We start from the raw sequence: 17,043 nt of genomic DNA, 5'->3' as shown, positions 1-17,043 counted from the left end.
TGGCGCCTGACCCCAGCCCGCCCGCGGCGCTCCCTCGGTCGGTCCTCCGGGCGCGCAATGCGGCCCACGTCCAACCTCGTCTCGTTTCCAGGTCCACCTCACAGAGCTGGAGGGTCTCCCCCAGAGGCGGCGGCAGAAGACAGAGCAAACTCTACTAGAATGCAGCGTTTGTCCGAAGTCCAGGCCCTGCCACGACAGGCCGGTGTCCTCACCGTCTGCCCGTTTGTCTCGTTTTTCCCCCCCAAAGGACACGAAAGTAATTTCTCGACACAGACGGCCGAGTGCACTGTATTTTACCCGTGCTTAGGTCTGTCTGAGCGGCTGGCTGCCCTCCAGAAAGGGGACGGCAGGGAAAGCAGGGAGCGCGCGGCTGGGGAGGGACGCGGCCAGCCTGCCGTGTGGGACGCGCGTGAGGGGCCACCGCGGAGCTTCGGCTTCCCCCCACCGACGAGGCGCGCAGCCGGGCCGCGTCACGTCACTGCCTGAATGAGAGCTTTCAGGATTTTCGTTGCTGTTATTCTAAACTGGTACGTCTCCTCGCTAGGGAGGGAAAGAGTTAACCGTATTTCCTTGCTAACAAATGATCCTTACCACCTCTCACTACCGGGCAGCTTAGTGGGGTTTCTCTGACACCCTCGCCAATGAGTCTCTGATGCGAGTTATACCTCACTGTCACCAAAGGTTTGAAACTGATGCCAGGCCATTCGGTTCTTACCCTGAGAGACCCTGGTAGCCAAGGACGGCGCATCTGCCAGGCCCCGCAACAGAAGCATATAAGCGACAGGCCAGAAATTCCAGACCCACTGCTGTGGACAGTGTTTCATTCCATGGTGTGACTCTGCTTCCTGTGATTAGATATGACATGCCACAGTGGATTAAAAGGTGTTAGAAGCTAGCGCACTTCTCAAATATCAAGCAGAGTGTGAGACGAGCTTACTAGGTTCTTGGTTATTTGCTATGGGCTGAATTCAAAGTAGCCTTCGGACTCCTGGGGCGAGGATGTCCACTGGTGAGACTGAGCCGCATCTACAGAAGAATCACCACATGCCCCCTTCACAGCTTGTTCTCATGCGAACCTGAGGCCGGAGGAAAAGGAAAAGTAACGGGGCCGGGGCCCGACTCCGAGGCTGTCCGGGGCTGACCGGTGCGTCCGAGCAGGAGAGACGGGGGGCCGGGGCCCGACTCCGAGGCCGTCCGGGGCTGACCGGCGCGTCCGAGCAGGAGAGACGGGGCGTGGCTGTGAGTTCGACACCCCCGTAATAAGTGAGCGAGTTAACAGAACAGCTTTCGCTGCACGTGCACGGAACCAGCACTCGATGTACGGGGGACCAGCAAGAGCCGATCCCTCCGGAGCTGCCATCCGGGGGCCGCTGTCCCCTGAGCAGCGCCCACCCACAGCAGACAGGCCATCTTCACTGGGCAAGGCTGGGCCCGGGAACTGGGACAGCCGTGTGTGAGGAAGGCCTGGTCCCACGTGCAGTGTGGGAAAGCAAGGAGCGAGCAGGACCGCAGTCTGTGGCCTCCGGGGGCACAGGGGGTGCGAGGGACGAGTGACGCTGGCCTTGCCGGGGAGGCCTCGGCCACCCGCCAGTGTCGGCACAACGGACGGCATGGGAGGGAGCGGCGATCACGCGACAATCCTGGTACCTGCAGGGCCGCTGAGGTGTGCGGGCTCCAGGCCATGCAGGACAAGGGACGGACGCTGGGACAGGATTTGAAAACCAAGCTGCAATTAGCTATAATTCTGTAGCTCATTTTCCAGACAAATTAAATGGATGCGGGGTTCCCTGAAACCCCAGAAGGATCAGCCCAAGATCTGCAACTTGGAATGTGGGGTGCTGCAAGTCATCCTTGACCTACATGACGAAACGCACGTTTTGAACTGGAAGGAAGCCTGAGCCTCTAGTGTGTCTTCTTGCAGAAACGGGGTCTCTAGAGACATTCTTGTCCAAGCGTCAGGCCCCCGACCGCCTCCCAAGGGCCTGCTGCCACCGCTGCTGCAGGCGCACAGCCTGGGAAGCTAAGAGCTGCCTCCTGGAGCCGTCGCTGCCCGCCCCGGCCCTCTGTCACTGTCGAGGGCAGCGGCCCAGGCACACAAACTGCCACTGTGTTCCCACCGGTTAACAAGTCTCAATAGCCTTTTTATGCTGAGCAACCAAAACAGTCAGGTTTGCTCCCCCCTAAAAGATCCCATCTCATCCCCCCGGAACCAGTATCTCTTAACTTCAACTCTGGAGTCCTGGGTCTGCCCACATGAACTGCGCCGTGCGGGCCTCTGCCAGCTCATGGCATGTAGAAATTTGTCTGGTTCTGTCGGTTTAACAACAGTATCTAAAAAGGGGTCAGAACCGACCCCTCCCTCACAGATTCCAGTGGTAAATGCAGTAAAACCCCAAGACAGCTGAGAAGAGGGAGCAGTTTGGAAGGGCAGTGCAATAAAAAAATGTAGTAAAAGTCTAATGCTTAAATTGCATCACCAGAAAATTTAAGAAGCTATTTTGGTCTATGGCCATGCCACCCTGAATGCACCCGATCCCGTCTGATCTCGGAAGCTAAGCAGGGTCGGGCCTGGTTAGTACTTGGATGGAACCACCTAGGAAGACCAGGTGCTGTAGGCGTGTTTAAAAAAAAAAAAAAAAAAAAGCAGCAGCAGCAGCTACTTTGTATCTTTCCCAAGCACTGGCTGCGACAGTGTCTGCAGGCAGCGTCACCAGAGTCCGGAAGGCCAAGCCCCTCCCCTGTGAGGGGCGTCCAGGCTGCGGCTGGCCACGCACCTGGGATTAAAGAAAGTAAGCAGGCCAGTCCCTCGCGCCAGCCGATCCTTCCCAGCAGGGGAGACGGCCCCCTCACAGACTGCCCGTGCCGCGAGTCAACAGACGCTCCCTTCTGCACAGGTCCAGAAAGCGACAGAACTGCCACGCCGGACAAGTCCAGAGGAGCCGAGGCTTGAAATGCTATCATCAGGGTTTGGCTCCCAGCAGTCGACATGCCGTGAAGCTCACACTCGCTTCCTTAGTGACCAGTAATGAAGCAGGGAGACTGTGACGATGACGTGTTGAGGAGACGCAGTCACCTCCCCCAGGACCACTCTCCTTTCCTGTGAGAGACAGAAACCTCAGACGCTCGCTGGGCACATGCCTCCCACAGGCTCCCCAACGAGTGGGCGAGGCCACACGGTCAGGAGTGAGCCGAGGGGATGAGAACTGGCCGCACAGGCCTGACCCCTGGCGTCCGCCCTTCCTGGGGACGGGCACCACCTAGCCCTTCCTCTTCCTCTTCTTCTTGCTGTGACTGCCTGATGTTGCTGAATAGCACATTTAAAAATGGTTAAAATGGTAAATTTTGTTATGTAAATTGTACCACAAAAGTTTTAAAGTAAAAACCCATCTATAATTACTGTTTCCAATTTCTTGCATCCTGTAAGATGCATTTACTTTTGAAAATATTTGCTTCCAATATGAAAGATGAATACAATTGTGGTCTCTAAAACACAGGTGAAATCTTCCAAGGTGTTTTAAGTGTGACTAGAAAGCAAAGGGTTGTTAGACACAGGCAGGAGACACAGGACAAGTACATGGTAGGCACAGCGTGACTGTCAGACAGGAGGGGCCAGGCCAGCAATCGCCAGGCACCGAGATACACGTGCACACGTGGCCATCGGCACCCAGGAGGCCCCACCGGTCCCAGGTGCGCTCTGTCCAGGAAGCACCAAAACACCTGTGGCTGTTTATTAGGCTAACTTGTAACCACAGCTGTGGCCAGGTGTGCGGGGCCCCGAGACCCGACTGCTCAAAGACAGGACAAAAACCACACCAAAGCCCGAGATCCAAGCAGAGAGCTGCTGCGGGCACCCGCCCCAGGCACGTGAGCGCGACCACGTCTGGTACTCTCTCGCGGGGCGCACCACGCTGCTGAGAAATGGGGGGCTGCCACCCTGAGTCTCGTCTGTGCTTCTGGAAGGGACCACTACCCCAGAAGCTTCCTCCCGGGCTTCCTCCATCCCACCTGCCAGCCCACAGAGGTCCCCTCCCACCCCCGCCTTGTGGCCGCCCTCGAGTGCGGGTCTGTCCAGGCCGGGCTACAAGCTCCAGAGCCATGTCCAAACTGCACCCTGCCACCCCCCACCTCTGTGACCCCTGTGACCCCTGCCACTCCCCACCTCTGTGACCCCTGTGACCCCTGCCACTCCCCACCTCTGTGGCCCCTGTGACAACAGTGACCCTGACTTTGAGGAGCATTTTCAGAACCGTGATGCACGGTTCGGCATCTAGGACTCGTGCCCCAGCATTCTGCATGTCGGCCTTCCGCCAGCTGCCGGGCCCCTCCCCCCAACCCTGGAAAAGCAACCCCACAGCAGGAGGCAGCACCGGCCCCCACCACACGGCCCGCTGGGATCCTGGGGCACGGCTGTCCCTCCCGGCCTCACCGCCAACCTCGGGACTCAAGAAACGCAATTTTAATTAAAGGTAGCGAAAAATTACTGAAAACGCTTGAAAGCCAAGGAACATTTTTCAAACAACCAAACTGGGGTGTGGGGTGTTCGAACCCTGTCCTCCATAGAACAGAAAATCAAACACTGATATTTCTTAAGTTAGCATTTTCCCGCGAACCGTTTAAACACCGTTGTGAGTTTCCAGGTTAAACACATTACAGTCGAAATAAGGCTGTGTCCTTATTTCCAAGAAAGAAAAACCAATTCTCAACCCCACAAAATCCTGAGAAAACGTGCGCCGGCGTTCGCCCCGTTTACTGGAAGAGGCGTTGTCGGACAAGGCTGCCCCAGGGGCCTGCGTCACCAGCCCCAGCTGAACATGACACACTCGCACCGTCCGCACGTGCGGCCAGGGACAGACCTGAAAGGGACGCCTGCACAGGCGAGGCCGGGTCGAGAAGGGAACGTCACACCAGCGCCCGAGCTTCCGGAGCCGCCGTCGCTCTCACCCACAGAAGAGACCACCCTTCCAGGCGACAGGAGGGAAGCCACGTGAAAGGTCTCGCACGGGAAAGCTCGGTCCCCTGGCTGCCATGGCCCCGCGGGGCTGGTTGCAGCCAGCTTCGGAAAGGTCCGGAAGGGAGCGCCGGCCCCTGGACGCAGGGGCGTCTTCCCCCGGGGACGCAGGGGCACGTGTTTGCCGGCCGAGCCCCGTGCAGCGTGCGCGCGCCCTCGCCGCGCGCGCCCTCGCCCCACGCGCGCCGGCGTCGAGGACGTGAGGAGCGGCCGACAGGCAGCACCTGCGGAGCCAGGAGGCCGCCCCCCCCCGCCCCGCCCCGGCTGCAGGCGGCCGCCTCCCCACGGGTTTCTCGGGAACGCCGCCAGCCCGCACCCTTCCCGAGCGCACAGCCGTGCCGGGCCTGGCCCTGACTTCTGAGGCGAGGGCGCGCCGCGGGCCTGGACATGGGCAACCCTGCCAGGGACCTTGCGGGAAAGGCCCAGAGGCTGAAGCGTGCCCACTCTCGTCATGGAGAGGGAACTGGTGCACTGTGACTGCCTTTCCTGCCCTTCTCCGGGACCACCCGGGAAGAAGACGTCTTTCTCAGCGTGCCCGGTCCCGTGTCCTCTTCCCTCTGTAACGCTGCAGGAAGCCGGCACGAGAGGTGGAACTCAGCCATCCAGGCCAGAAGCTGCTACTGCGTCTAACCCGCCCACGGCCACCGTTTAAGGTCCCATGAAGGTGGAGAGAGTTTAATGATTTTTCAGACATGAGTTACATGGTAACGAGTTTTAGAAGCAACATCTTTCACATTCTAAAATATCAACACATGCAAAGATGTTTACTTAATTTTTTTAAATTGAAACAATTTACACCTTCCCACCCCCAAGTCCCTCTTTTTAAAGTGCACATTTCAGTGGTTTTCAGGATATTCTCAATGAGTTACTTCATTACAAATCTCCACAGCAACACAGCAGGCTCCCCGGACCTGCTTCTGTCAGTCTGTCACAATGCGTGCAGCTGTGCTTGACCTGTATGAAGACAGCCGCGCCTCATGCTGATACAGTTAGAAGAGGGATAAACAGTTTAATGGATTTTCAGATACCCTTTGGTATTCTTGGACGGGACACCTAATTGAATAACTGGCGGTACCTCCTTAAAGTCGCTTGGAATCTGGAATCTGGAATCTCAGTGCACCCTCCACGCTCCATTCCTTTTGACTCTATTGGGCCTTTGCACTCGCAGTGGCTCCTGTACCAGTGTGACTGCATCGCCACACTTCGGTCATTTAGGAAACGCTGGCTCGCTGAGTTATACACATCTTTCAAGTGCTGACAGTTCAGCACGGTACATCCTGTTCGAAACTGTCGGAAATGGTGGTAGAACGACAAGCTTTCCAAAATGTTAACGTTCCCTTGAAAGCTCCAGTTTTACCACTGGAGACAGACAATGTAAGTTACCGTCCTTGAAAGAGGCAAACTGTTCGCTCTGAGAAAGCATCGCCGCCCCCTGAGAGTGCAGCCACAGCCTGCAAGTCGCCCCGCCCTGAGGCGGCCGATCCCCGGGAGTGGCGGGTCCGGCTCATCACAGAGCTGCCCCGTGAGACGTGTCACAGCCTTAAGCGCTTTCCATCTCGTCCTCAGAATGCCGAAGAGTCGAGCACCTGGGGGTTACGATTTAATGAAACTAAATCTTACTGTGTCATCACACGCGTTTCCAGTGAAACTGGCCCTTTTCTGCGGTGAGGCCGTGAAGGCGGAGACCGCAGCAGCAAGCAGCACAGGGCGGGGCCGCCGCCTGCCCGCCGGCGCGTCCAGATCGCCAGCGCCAACATCCGCACAGGCACCAGCACAAGGGACCGCTTACAGTTACTGCACTCGTGCAACATTGTGGTCCTCCGAAAGGGTCTGGGACACACTTTGGGAACCGCCGTCTAACGCAGGTGCCACCAGCCCACAATGGCGGGGCCGGGCAAGCGGACGCAGCCTAAGTGCCGGCCCCAAATTCAGTGTTGCCCCTTCAGCTCAATGACATGTGGGGATGACGGTTTGCAAACCTGAGATATATACACATATATATATTTTTTTGTTTTTATATCCAGACTTAATCAAAATTTTAAACCACCGAGAATTCAGAAGTCAACCAGAGAAAAGGCCAAGGCAGGCCACACAGGCCCCTCTGACCCATGGCTGCCGAGACAGGAACTCAGACTGACTCGTGACTCACCGGCAAGGAATGACTTAATCTAGGAATAAAGGTGCCATCACCAAGAGTCCCAAGGGAGTTATGTACTCGCCTTTGGACCGAAGCACCCAGCTACACTGCACTAGTTACAAACATACAAAACCTACTCATCACTCCTATCCCTGAGCCTACCAAGGCTCAGTAGCTTAACTTCCAAATTCCATGCTCAAAGTTATTTTTACTTCGATCAACAAGCTTTCATTAAATCAGACTGGTGCTGACCTCAAACCCCATTACAGTGTCACATGACCTGGGTCCATCAGGGCTAATCAACCAATGAGAATGAAGCACCTCCAATTTCTGGGGCTCCAACAGGACTCAGTCTGTTTCTTGCTCCCCCAGGTAACCCTGGGTGGCCTGAGCCCCACCCAGCCCACTGTCCCCAGGCAGGTCCTTAGCCTTTTGACCCCAGTTGGCTGCTAGGGCTCGGGCCAATGAGGGAAGCAGGCGCCCGCACGTGAAAAGCTCCCGAGCCGCAAACGCCACCGCCCTCCCCCCGATCGGGAGGCTGGACAGCAGCTGCCTAGTGAACACCAGGGTTCTTGTCCTGAGGAGGAGGGAGTGTTGGGGGCACAGGAACTGAGTCCGGTGGTACTCGGCACTGTGCACAGGCACCCTGTCCCCAACGACCCGTGAGAGGGCGGGCCTCATGCGTCTCGCCACGTAGTCCGTGTGGAAACGAGCCCCAAGGAATGCGGGATGACCATCTGTTCCTCCAGCAGGCTCCAAGAAGCACTTTTCGAAGTTAGAAATATCTCACACACGACACACAAAACACGTGTACATGATACACGTGAAATCAGGCAAACTGACACGACCCTCTTCTGTAGGGAGCCGGTGGCCCCGAGTCTTCCCCACACCCGTCCCTCCTTCCCCACCGTTGGTCCCCACCCCTACTCCCTAATGAACCCCACATCTCACACCTGCCGGCCTGCTGATGCAGCTCCCGCGGGAGCACCTGTCTGTCACATCCGCCAGCAGACTTGTTCTCCCTTCGAACTCACTCCCTGCGTGAAGCCTCTCCCTCCGCAGAGCTGTCACCTCATCGCAAGTCTGTGGCATGCTTTGCAACTATAACTTACAAAGTGCTCTCAGCCTGCTCCCCCTGTGACCACGCCCGGGGGCCACCTGGGAGGAAGAGGGGGTGCTGAGCAGCCCGCCCCCGCCCAGCTCCACCCATTGCCCCATGGCCCTGGTCCCCACGGAGAGTGCCCGTAGGCCAGGACAGCAGGGAAGGCCCAGGGGCTGGCTGCCAGGCCAGAGGAGCCATGTCTGCTTCCAGATGTGCTGTCTGGTGACACATCTGGGCTCGGGGACCCTGCCTGAGCTCACGCTTCCAGGGCACACACAGAAAAGGGCTGTTGGGCGAGTGTCTGAGGGTGGCTTTCAGGACAGAAGGGTCCCCGAACACCTGGACTGCAGATGGCCACACCACACAGACTTGGGGACTGCTCGGGCATGACTTACGGGGTGGTGCTTTAACTAAAACATTACACGCAACATGGTATAACATGTGCGCTGAAAACACAGGACAAACAGAGCACTTCAGGACCCCAGGACAGCACACGGGCAGGAGGAACGCAGCAGCTCGCTCATCCCCTCAAAACGGGGGCCAAGGAAAGTCACTTAGCTTGGAACGAGAAGTCCTCGCAGTTCATGTGTCCGATCTCCGCCTAGCCGTGAATGGGAAAAAAGGGGTGTAAATTCTACTTCCTCGACAGAGTGAGATCCGATAGCTCTTCCCACTTACTTTCTTCTTGACAGAAACCCGACACTCGTCAAGGGCCTACGAGCGATCCCCACACTGATGGACAGAGAAGTCCACCTCTGCCACACCAGGTCACTCTGTAAGTGTGTACGGAGGGTTCTTCATTGCTGCCCCCACCCCCACGAGCCATCCTAGACTCTTCCTTCTCGCCCTCGCCCCGGGAAATGTGGTCGCCAGATGTCTGTGGCCCAGCCGTGTTCCGGGGCCCTCTGGAGGAGCACAGACCGGGTCGGCCTCGGACCCCAGGACGAGGCGCCCTGCGGCGGATGCATGACGCATGCATGAACGAAGGCCCTGCCCGAACGATGGACTGTCTGTGCCGGTGGGCGGGCCAGATGCAGCGCGCGGAGAGGACGGAAGCGGAAAGCGCGAGCGGCACCCGCGCCGGCAACGGCAAGGCCGGCGTGCCACCCGAGGCCAGGCCCTGTCCCAAGGCGCGCTTGCCAGCAGGCGTCACTTGTCAGTCTGTCCCTCTGCCTTGCCCCGGGGCTCACGGCCAGTGAGGATGTGCCCACAAAGCCGAATGCCGGAGAGACACGTCACTGGCGCACACTGCCTGCGGGCGCGCACCGGTGAGCTGCTGAAAACAACAGTGCGCGTCATCAGGCGTGAGGCTGCGACGTCGCCCACACACAGCGTGCCTTGGAGAGTCGCGCTGCCCCACTCGGCAGCCCCTGGGAGGCAGGCGGCCACAGGGAGACAGACGAGAGTGGGAGTCCGGTCCCACCCCGCTGCTGCAGGACGGCGCCGTCCCACAGCCTGTGTGTGAAGCTGCTGGTACCGTGTTCCCTGGAGACGTCGCCTCCTCCCCACTTGTCCTAACCATCGGGTCTACACTGATTGTCTCCTGAGGTCTTCGCTCTTCCTTTGCAACGATCATCGGCGGAAAATCTTCACTTCCACCCCAGCAAAGGGGCCGCAGAAACCAAATCAAATCCTAGCTCTTCCCCGATGTTTCTAAATCCCCTCAAAGTTCAGGGTGGTTGCCAGAGCAGGGATGAGCGCACGTCCGCAGGACGTTTGCCCTTCTGGCGACGAGAGGGGAAGATGACACAGGCCCTGGCCTCAGACTCAGCCGCGGCCTCCCCAGCCCCTGGGGAGCAGCAGTCAGGGCTCGGGCCCCCCGCTTCCTTGGCCCCGCCGACCCGCGCGCACCCGCCCCGCCCCGCCCACCTCCTCCAACACCCACGCCACCGCCAGCAGCGCAGCCACCACTGGGCCCCGCCAGGAGTCAGGGCGCCAGTCTACACTCAGCCAGTTCTGGCCTCGTTCCTGGAGCAAGCCCGGCTCCGTGCGGAGGTGCCCGGTTCCTCCACAGAGTTCGTACGGGAAGGGGGCCTTGGCTCTGGATCCCACGCCGGGAGCTCCTGTCCTGTGCGGCTGAACCAGGCCCAGCACCAAGGCAGGCTCAGCTTCAGGAAACCCTCCCACCTCCCAGAGAGGAAACTCGCGGACTCAGAAGTGGTCATCCCGACACGCATCCATCTGAGCCCCAGCAGAGCACCTGCTGCCACCTTTCAAGCTTTCCCAGGACATCCCAAATGTCACTGAGTTCCATCCCCACCGACCAGGAGAGCCTTCAGGAAAACATGCGCACGCCGTTTGGGTGGGCCGCAGAGAGGAGTCTGTAGACGTTCACCATCCAACACAATCCCAGTAACGACTGTGGCCCTGACGCTGCCCAGCCATCCAGCCTGTCCTGGGACAGGGCCCAGCACAAAAGGGACCGGCTCACGCAGAGGCAGAGCCCGGCCCACCGTTCTCTCAGGGGCGCCCGGGGGAGCAGCTCCAGGTTCTCCAGCCCCAGGATCAGGTCCCTCTCACTGGACCACTGGATGACGTGCAGTCGCCATACCAGATGTGAGGGCGACGCACCCGGACACCCACCCTCCCTGCGCCCCCAGAAAGGGTGTCCCCTTCCAGAGCCCTCAAAACTGCCGCTGAGCTGCTTCTGCCTGAGGACAGGCGCGCATAGGGACTAAGGGCGGGGCCTCCCATCCTCAGAGAACGGCTGCTCTGCACCTTTGGGGACCCTGGTTCAGTTGCTATGGCAACACACATGCTGTCACTGAAAATGGCAGCTGTATAAAGACCAAAAACTATAACTTATTTTTGAGACTTACTCTCCATGCTTTCTACTTAGTGTTTAGAAAGAACGCATCATGACGTTCTAGTTGAAAAAAATTTTTTCTACATCTGTCACATCAAGATAGTAGAAATTTAGCTGGGATTTTAATAGGATCTGTGCAGAGAAACAGATGGAACTATTTTAGGAACAATGTTTGCTGGCTTTTTAGTAACATAGTAAAGTCACTGCCAAGTAAAAGGATTATTTATGTGTTTGCTTTCAAAATGTAGGAGAAAGTCCTTCCTGATTATTCTGATACATTAAGTACGCAAGTATTCTGATATACTAATATTAACTACTCAAAAATAAATAACGTTTGGACTACTTCATTTCTTAAATACGACTTTGAAAGAGGTTAAAAAGTATCCTGAATCAGTCCGGCTCTGACTGGTCTGTGTGACATGAACAGAGGTCTTGGGGACGCCGTGCAGAAGTGCCCGCAGATCAGGCCTCCGCGTACCGCGGCCAGAGTGGAAGCCCACGTTCGCTGCCTAGCAACAGCATCTGCCTCCGACACAGAGCGAGGACCACTTCCACGGAAAGAACGTCGTGCTCCTGAAAGGCCTTCCCACCGTGGTCCTTGGCCCCAACCCCTTGAGCCTGGGGCACGTGAAGGCGTGCTCAGGTCTCCATCTACAAGAACACCCCTGCCCTGGCAAGCAAAGCCGGCTGAGGGCTGTGGGCTGGGCACCGGGAGCCAGCAACTGCTGCCCCTCCTGTTCCTCTGTCCTGCTCCTGGCTCCTCGTGGCGGTCACGCAGTGCCGGGTCAGTTCCCGCGAGGCCCCGGCAGGAACAGTCCGCAAAGCGGTGCCTGTGTGTTCACGGCGGACTCTGACGCTCAAGTCTGCAGGAACGGCACCACGCGGGCGCTAAGGGTTCCTGCAGGACTTGTTCGGTGAGCCCGAACCACTCAGGGGGGCTGCCCAGCTCCGCCCGCGCCTGGGCCGAGCCCCCGCGTGTCTGGCGGGCTGCGCAGGCTCGGAGGGCGGCGAGCCGCATCGGTCTCACCCCTGCCGCGCTGCGCGCGCGTGAAGGCGTGAGAGTCCCTTGATGACGCACGCTGCAGAGGCACAGGTGACGCGCAGGGCTGGCCCACAGCTCCGAGAAGCAGGAGCGCAGAACACACGTGCCCCTGCCCCTGCGACGCAGCAGGGGCGGCGGAGGCCCCGAGCGGGGCGTTGACGAGGAGCTCTGAGGTGCGGCGAGAGCCGCCGTGCCATCTGCGGCTGGCGAGAGGCGCTCCCTGGAGACGTGAGGCGTCCCGACGCCTGCTCTCTGCTGTCTGGATTTCGGTCTGATCGACGCTGGGCGACCGCGCTCCCCACGCTACTTCCGTGACAGGCGCCGCTGTCAGGCGGGAACGAGTTCCCGGTAGCTTAGCGCCCCGTGCCATCACGAGTGGCTCTGGGGAACGACGTACGCTCACTTCCACCTCGTCACTCGCTTTTGGGACCCAACCCCCCACTCCTCCTAGCGGTTCCCATGTCCCAGCGCCCCAGTGGCCCAGGCGACCACCCTCGGGACAGAGCCCAGGAAACACCCGGCTCCGAGAGGAGCCGCCCCAAGCCCCCGGCTCGCTGGCTGCTTCCACCTCCGTGAAGCCAAGAAGCGGAGCTCGGTGCGCAGCCCAGGCATGGCGCGGCCCACGGTGAGCACCCAGTGTCTGTGGTCAGTGCCCAGACTCACACCCGCGCTGGCCTCTCCCTTCTCCACGTCACGGCCAGCTCACGGCGTAGCCCAGTGAAGATGCTTCCAGGCTCGCTTCTGCTTTGAGGTGATGTCCCAGCGCCCAGAGGGCTCCGTGACCCGCCCCACGCTCTTGCACAGCCCCCTCCCCTCTGTGGGGTCAAGGGTGGCTGGTGTGACCAGCAGCAAACGGCAGGAGTGTCGGTGTGTGGCTCCCGAGAGCACACTGCCAAACACCCACTCTTACGTCACCAGCTGCCTGTGCCGGGGGCTCCCGCCAGCAGCCGCGTCCACCCTGGAGGTGCCACCCACAGTCGCCGTTGAGCCTAGCGGCATCTTGACCCCAAGGAGAGACGCCGAGCCCGCACCGTCAGCAAAGCTGCCCTGAACCGCAAATGGAGAAATCGGGCCGATAAACGCTCGTTGGGGAGGCCTCGAGGTTGTGGGGAGGCCTCGAGGTTGTGGGGAGGCCTCGAGGTTGTGGGGAGGCCTGCGAGCAGCAGGGGGCAGTGGCGCAGGGCCGCCCCGCGGGCCTCCCCAGTCTCACTGGAGCCGCGCGCCAGGGGCCCCGCACTCCTCAGAGCCGCGGCCACCGACCCTTTCCGCAGAAGAGGTTTCAAAGGAGAAAATGCTCACAACAGAACGTCAAGGGGAAAGCGGCGCAGGGAGCCGACTTCACAGGCTCCGGCGTGGGCGGCGCACACAGGCGTGCGCGTGAGCGCGTGTGAGCGCGCCGACACCAACCGCTGACAGCTGTGCGGGGCTCCGCGCACCGTGGTGCGTGCAGCCAGTCACCTGCCCCTGGGGGCCCTGGATGCCCTCGAACAGAGGCTGGGCCACCCCCCCCCACACACACACCACATTTCCAGTCCTCAGTGGAGACCGATGATAAAAACGCATTACACCAAGGCTTGCCCATGGATAAACTCGAAAAATTGTTCTTCAACACGGGTCCGGCATTTTTATGAGAGTTTACAGTCAAGTGCATCCTTTGTTCTGCGGCGACTCTCGGCGTCTGGCAGAAGACATGCCAAAAGCTACGACGGGCTCCGGCCAAGAGACCCGAAGCCAGCAGCCCGGGACAGGGGCACCCAGCTCGGGGGCTGTGTGCGGCGATGACAGTGACCCGTCCGCACGCGTGCCTCTGCATTCAGAGGAAAACACACACAGCGCGGGAGTAACTCACGTTCTATTTCAATTCTCTATTTCTGGGGCCACCCGGCCCCATCCCCTCTGCTTTCCTGGCCAAGCGTCAAAAAGGGCCAGCCGGACGGTGTCCGAGTCAGCCCTCTGTTAGGGTGTGAGGGGGACGGGGACAGGGAGGGGGGACACCGGAGGCGCACGGAGAGGGCGACACTCCCCAGGGACACTGCGTCTCCGCTCCACCGCGACAACTGGCAGGACGTGTCATCGCTGTGTCGATTCGTGACAGAAGTGCGGAGAGAGAGGAGGTGAGGGGCCAGCTGCTTCTCGGATGCGGTGGCCTCTCGGCGACCCTTCCGCTGGCGTCGTTTCCTGTCAGCCGTCAGGGCCGTGCGTCTGGCTGCCAGACCCAGCGAGCTCACCCCTGGAAGGCGGAGCCCACGCCATGCAGTCACCGCACTCACCTCGCAGCAGGAATTCCGGGCCCTTGTCTTCTCGATAAAGAAACAGGTCCAGAGACAGGTTCCCCGAAGCCGGAGGTCCCCCTCCTTCATCCTCCCTTGCAGTGAGACCTGCGCCATCTGCATAAGTAACTCAAGCAGTCGCGCCTCCCAGACTTTAGATATTCGACCCCCACAGCTAAACACCTCTGGTTACTCGGCATCATCTGAAGGAGGACACGACCACGAACTACCAAGCCGAGCACAGTGCCGATCTGCACGCCCGTGTGCTATTCTCGGTTGTGTTTTCAAGGACCTGAACTGCTCTGGCCTTCTTAGAAACTTAGAAGAGACTTTGGGCCCCTCTACACCGAGGGCCGCGCTGCCGGGGTCGGCGGCGTGGGGCTGCGGGCGGCGGGCCCACAGGGGCTCTGTGCTGGCACCTGAGCAGCAACGCGGCAATCGGAGAGGAGCGGACACCCGATCCACGTCGTTCAGGCCAATCACCTGCCAACGTGCAGAGAGCGAAGCAGGAAGAGCGACCCTCCGTGCCCTCTGAAAGCAAGGTGCCACGCTCACCGGTCTCCGCAACCAGGTCTGTCGACCGTCTGTCTGTATCCACCCCGGGGCCAGACCGACGGGCGCGGCAGCTCCCTTCCGAACCACGCACGGCTCGGCCAGGTGTGAAATGCTGCCCTGGGCCTGCCTGACAGCGGACGGAAAGCCCTGAAGGTGTAAGGAAACCGCCTGCAGCCAGACAGATAGGAAATGACAAACGTTAATTTCACGAAATAAATGAGTTATTCCGCGTGGTTTGCAAGAGAATCTCATTCTCTCTTTAGAAAGTTGGGGTGAACTATTAATATTTTGTGAAATGACCCTTATGCAAACTGCTTTTTATATCTAATTCCAACCAGTTCTCAGTATTTGGTTGGGCTATTTGCAGAAACATGTTTTGAGCGCTTCCTCCCCATATCCTTTACAGAGGGTCTAAGGCAGTTTGTCCCATAAAACATAGTTTTTCCCATCTTTCCATCAATTACATTATTCCAAAAGTGAATGGTACACACACACACACACACATACACACACACACACACACACTCAGAAATACTCTCTCATCATTGGTCACGCCGACAAGCCCCAGGAACAGGACAGCCTAAGAGAGGCAAAGCCTGAGCTCGCGTGGCTGTCCTGGAAAGCCGGCAGCTCCTTCTCTTCCCAGAATAACCATGCCATTCATCGATTCACCTGTAAGTACCTGTCGGACCCCCTGTGAGTCCGGCAGAGCTGCGGGGCAGAGCGGCGGAGGGAGGGGTGGGAGGGGAGGGAGGGGAGGGAGGGGAGGGGAGGGGAGGGGGGGAGGGGAGGGAGGGGAGGGGAGGGGGGAGGGGAGGGCGGCGCAGACAGGAGGAGAGTCGCGGTGGCCGGTGTGCTCCGGGTCCGCCTGAGGTGCAGTAGTCCAAGGACTCTCAGAGTTGACAAGTTTTCATGAAAAATGCCCCAGGATTCAGAAGGGGGGGCAGAAGGGGTACACATGCCATGATGTGAGGCTGGTAAAGCCAGCACACAACCACCGAGCTGTCACCGGACCATCAGGGGACCCTCCCGTCACTGTCTAAGGAAAGGTCACTTTCTTCAACACAAGTCCAGGACCTGAGGGTGGGTTCCTGATAAGGTGTGTGGAAGTCAACGTTTCGGAAGTCGATGTGTTGTCAGGTGCTTATCTGGGTGGCAAGAAGTGGGTGACCCCGTCCCCAGCTCTGAAACGATGTAACATTCCTCTACCAACACAGGGTGCATTCCATAGAAAGCACCTGGGAACGAGGAATTCCACTGGAATGCACAGGGAGGCCCTACATTTATGTTTCCAGTAAACGGTATTCTTCTAAGTTAACTGAGGCAACACTGGAACAAAATTATGAAACATGTTAATCCACTTAGCCAGTGAACAGTGCACGCTGCCTCGTCGGTGACGTGACGGGAAGAGCTCGGAGAAGGGGACAGAAGCCCCGCTCTGCCGGAGCCTCGCGTGGCTCTGAGAAAGGGCCCCCTCTGGCTGACTGCCTCCTTGGAGGAGGGAGGGCGAAGCAGGGACCAGAGCAGTGATTTCCAGCCGAGTCTGAAAGAGACTTTCAAGACTTTGAAAGTATAAAGGGAATTGCATATTTGCATCTATGTGACAACACAAACGAATGAACATTTCTCCTTTCCGTTAGAATTACCATCAACTTGCTATAGAATAGTAGCACTGGCTGCGTTTCATACTAAAGGAAGTTTAATAAGCAGACGAGCGCCTGGACATTTGGTCCTGGACCAAGGCACGGAGCTGATGCGTCACCAGGAGAAGAGCTGGGCCTAGAAGGGTACTCTCCATGGGGGCCGCGGGGGAAGGAGAGGGAGGGAGCAGGAAGCCCAAAGCGAGCGCCCCGGCTCCTGCTCGAAGGCAGCCAGCACCCAGGGCAGACCGCGCCACTCCGAAACACAACTGCAGGGCTTCAGGACACGTCGCTCCAAAGCACAAACGTAGGGGTTCAGGGCACACCAGTTGGGTGCATGACGACTTAGCGTGGAAGGCCCTGAACAACGGCGGACACAGGGAGAGGCTTTCCCAGAACTGCCCTCATCTGCCGAAACACAATCCTGCAGAAGGATCTCAAGAGAATCCGGCGTGTCACCCACCAGGAGGACTGGCAGTCGTC

General features: G+C 58.8%; 1 protein-coding gene and 1 non-coding gene across 4 annotated transcripts in view; one reads left to right on the top strand and one right to left on the bottom strand.

Annotated features, from left to right (window-relative positions):
* DIP2C (disco interacting protein 2 homolog C) overlaps positions 1-17,043 on the bottom strand; it is a 218,547-nt gene that overhangs the window by 113,993 nt on the left and 87,511 nt on the right. The gene's annotated exons all lie outside the window — the stretch shown is intronic.
* On the top strand, positions 2,502-2,618 carry LOC118608746. Its single transcript, XR_004953177.1, has one exon. It is a non-coding gene; the product is annotated as a 5S ribosomal RNA (ribosomal RNA).

Source organism: Rousettus aegyptiacus, unplaced genomic scaffold (genome assembly GCF_014176215.1).
Source record: "Rousettus aegyptiacus isolate mRouAeg1 unplaced genomic scaffold, mRouAeg1.p scaffold_m13_p_10, whole genome shotgun sequence".
In the NCBI taxonomy this organism is placed as follows: Eukaryota; Metazoa; Chordata; class Mammalia; order Chiroptera; family Pteropodidae; genus Rousettus; species Rousettus aegyptiacus.
The sequence above is the reverse complement of the archived record's forward strand: the minus strand, read 5'-3'. Positions and strand labels throughout refer to the sequence as shown.